The sequence below is a fragment of the Canis lupus genome, chromosome 22 (genome assembly GCF_003254725.2).
Source record: "Canis lupus dingo isolate Sandy chromosome 22, ASM325472v2, whole genome shotgun sequence".
NCBI lineage: Eukaryota > Metazoa > Chordata > Mammalia > Carnivora > Canidae > Canis > Canis lupus.
This window is the reverse complement of record NC_064264.1, coordinates 33277658-33282154: the sequence shown is the minus strand read 5'-3', so window position 1 is coordinate 33282154 and position 4497 is coordinate 33277658.

The window sequence follows — 4497 nt, the reverse complement described above, 5'->3', positions numbered from 1 at the left end:
ATATTTATTACATAAGGAGATCACACAGTTTTGGATTGTTTCATACAAGAAAGCTTAATATATTAATATATTATGTACATACATTTACTTTGTGATCCTTTTTTTTTTAAGAATAAAATACTTGAAAAAAAAAAAAAGAATGAAATACTTGTGGGGTGCCTGGATGGCTCACTCGATAAGTGTCTGACTCTTGATTTTGGCTAGGGTGTCGGGGTTGTGGGATTGAGTTGGCCTGGGGCTCCACACTCAGTGGGAGTCTGCTTGTTCTTCTCCCTCTTCTCCTCCCCTCACTCACACACACACACACACACACACACACACACTCTCTCTCTCTCTCTAAAATAAATAAATATTTAAGAAATTTATATAAAGAATAAAATATTTTTGTATGTACATGGCAAAAGAGACATGAAAAGTTAGTTATTATCCAGTTAATAATACAGAATTGATGAAGACTAGAGAACTCAAATTCTACATTGGATTTTTTTCTATTTTGCCAAGAGGAAAGGGATAAGCAGAATTTTGTTTTGCTCATTCACATTACAACAACGAACATTTGGATGGTACTCTACAGTTTATACAACTCCTACCCTAGTTACCACATTTAATTCTCAAAACAGGCCTTAGGTAGAGGGCATCATAATCCTTTGAGAGAAAAGAAAATCAAGACCCAAGCAATTTAAGTGACCTACCGGAGGTCATATTGACAGTAAAGTTGAAGTGATAACTGAAGCCTAGGTGCCTAGGCTGAATTCCTTCCTTTTCCATCATCACTTCCTTTTAATTGACACAATATAAAGTTTGCATGGGTAGAATTTCTAAATAAACAAACAAACTAACAAAAGCCCAAGATGCTGTAATGAACTGGGGGTGCAGATATTTGTTTGAGTCCTGCTTTCATTTTTTTCTGGATAAATATCCAGAAGTGGGATTGCCAGATTATATGGTAGTTCTATTTTTAAATTTTTAAACTATCCTCTATAGTGGTTGCATCATTTTACATCCCCACTTCCAATGTTTCAGCATTCCAATTTCTCCACCTCTTCACCAACACTTGCTACTTTATTTATTTGTTTGTTTGTTTGTTTATTATATTTTTAGGTAGGGCTCCATACTCAGTGCATAGCCCAACATGGGGCTTGAACTCACAACCCTGAGATGAAGACCTAAACTGAGATCAAGAGTCGGACACTTAACGGACTGAAACACCCAGGTGCTTCATATTGCTTTTTATTTTTTAATAAAGACCATCCCAACAGGTATGAGGTGATCTCTCATTGTGGTTTCGATGTGCATTTCTTTAATAATTAGTGATGTTGGACATCTTTATGCATACCTGTTGGCAATTTGTATGCCTTCTTGGAGAAATGTCTACTCATATCTTTTGCCCATTTTTAAAACAGGTTGTTTGCTTTTTTTTGCCACTGAGTTGTTGGAGTTCCTTATATAGTTTGGATATTAACTCCTTATCAGATATATGATATTTGCGGGATGCCTGGGTGGCTCAGCGGTTGGTTGAGCACCTGCCTTTGTCTCAGGGCATGATCCCGGGGCCTGGGGATCCAGTCCTGCATTGACTCCCTGCAAGGAGCCTGCTTCTCCCTCTGCCTATGTTTCTGCCTCTCTCTGTGTGTCTCTCATGAATAAATAAATTTAAAAATATTTTAAAAAAAGGTATATGATATTTTCACTGTCATGTCCAATGCAGCATTATTTATAATAGCTAAGAGGAGGAAACAAAACTAAATACCCATCAATAGATGAGTGGATAAAGAGAAATATGTATATATCTCACGGATAAAGAGAATATATGTATATATCTCATACACAAGTATCATTCAGCCATAAAAAAGGGAAATCCTAGCCCACATTATGCTAAATGAAATAAACCAGTCACAGGACAAATACTGCATGATTCCACTTATATGAGGTATCTAAGGTTGTCAAACTCACTGAAGCAAAAAGTAGAATGGTGGCTGCCAGAGGCTGGGGGGAGAGTATACAGTTTAAGTCATGTGAGATGAAAAAATTCTAGAGATCTGCTTATAGCTAACATTGGGCTCATAGTTAACAATACTGTACATTAAAATATTTGTTGAAAGGGTAGATCTCATGTTATGTGTTCTTTACCACAATAAACAAACAAACAAGATAAAGAAAGGGATGGGAGCTCTAAAATATAAAATCTATTCAACTTGTTAGTAGACTATTTCTTTTTTTTCCCATTATATAAGTAGATTATTTCTGAATACAGATTCCCTGCAGATGACGATTCTGATTATCACTCAGGTCCACTCTTTGTTCCGCTGATAGGCAGTTGGGGTGATGATTCAGAAGGCCACATGGTGAGAGCAGAGGCTAAAAGTGATCAGAGGTGGGATCCATGCCATTAACACTCACCCCCTCCCATTTGCCATCCCAGTGGGGTAGATTTAGCTGGCAACTTTTGTGCTCATCTCTATACGCCCTCAGAGTGTAGGTGCCCTAAATTCACCTCCTTTTTTGGGGTGTGGTGAGGGGTGAGTCTGTATGACTTTCCTCTTCAAAAATCACATTATGACTTTCTTAAAATGAATTAGGAGGGAAGCTTTTTCTGTCTTTTCTTTCTTCCTTTCTTTTCTTCTCCCCCTCACCACCCCCCCCCCTTTTTTTTGATTGACAGTCAAGGAGATCTTTGGTTTATGAGCATAAACTCTGTTACATTTTCGGCTACAAATGACTAGCTCTCTTAGGAAATACAGATGGACAGAACTTGAAGTCTGGAGAAGTGTGGAAAATATGATGAAGAAGGTGTGGACCTGGCCAGTGGAAAGCGTTTTGGTGGGTCTAATGATTTTGGGAAAATCTCTGCAAGGCTGGAACATTTTGCCACACATAAGTGGTTATTTCCTTAGCCTCTTCTGCATTCACTGAGAGTTCTGTGTAGCCAGTCAGAGAGCAAGAGAACTGAAAAATAGTCCCAATATGGGTTTGTCAGGAAGGATATTTCAATTTAGGTTTTTCAAATGTATTGCGTGTAACAAAGCTTGTATTTCTTTTTCATTTCAAATGAAATCTGCCTCATTCTGGTTCACTTAACTCTTGGAAACATAGTTTAATATGTTGAGAAAGCCCTTTGAGGGAGCACTGTAAAGGCTTTCACCACTGCCCCCCCTCTGTAGAAGCAGGAAATCTAGTTCTGCCAAATGCAAATGAGCCCAGACTCCAAAAGGCAAAGTTTCAAAATGCAGAATGCTACAGTATTTAAGACAGCATGCCCTGCACAAATACCAAATATTTGGGGGTCTAAGAAACTATAGAAAGTCATTGCAACATATTTAAAATTTGCCTTTTCAGAAATACTAATATGTGCAGAACATCTTAGATCTATGTTAATGAGTGAGAATACCTTCCCTGCATTTTTATGGTGGCTTCAGAACATCCCAGGAGTTCTACAGAGCCCCGTTTCTATAGTTGTCTACGTTCTGTTTTGGAATATAAAGGTCTCTTTTGGATTCACATGTCAAGTAATGATCTAAAGTAATGCAGATTGCCTACGAGATGGCCTTGGATTTGCTGGAAGAAAATAGAAGCTGGTTTATTAACAGCTACTGCTCTCCCTCCAAGGGTTAATGGAGCCACATCCAAAGAAGTTGGGCAAGCACTGAAATAGGATAATAAATGTGACACTCTCAGACTATCAGTAGCAAATATTTGAGCTTATCAAATAACGGAGGAAGTAGTTTAGTTACAAATAAACCAATCTCTCATAAAACAAGTTTTCACACAGGGTCATTTCATTGAGCTGGAGACAGCTAGAGGCCACTCATAGGCAGAACTCCCACTCTGTGTACACTGGGTAACAGCCCCTCATGATTAATGGACAGCCAGGGGGAGGCTGCGTCCTGCAGCTCCGCTGAGAAATGGAGCTGGGCTGCGTATCAGCAGCCCAGCCATAAACAGCATCTCAGGATTATTGCGAGGAAGTGACTCATCCTCTGGGAACATAGCTGGATTTGTGTTCTCTGTCCCTCGCCACCCGCCTTCTTTCTCTCGCTCGCTCTCCCTTTTTTTCCCTGTAGAGCAGAGACCATCGTGTCCTAGAAACTATAGTAGATGTCACTGCTTGGCACTTGCTGTGCAAAGAGAGGACAAGTATGTGGGTGTGAGGGGGAGGTGGAATGCTAGTCTTAAAGTAACAGGGACTGTGCTGGCTGGGGCTCTACTGAGGCTGTTTTTCTATAGCCTTTGAGATTAGTTGGTTGAAGGCATCTAATTTGGATTCCAGAAAAAGCACAAGCACTGTGTGAGGGTAGACCAAAAAAAAAAAAAAAAAAAAAAAAATTGAGGTCCTTGTCTCAAAGCAAAATTCTCATTGAGATTCAGAAGAAATGAAAAATATCCTGGCATGATTTGATTAATTTAGCATGTAAAAAAGAAAAAGATAGAAAGCTTGCCAACTCTTGGTATGTGAATGCCATCTCCACTGAAACAGAAATATGCATGATATTTCTATAT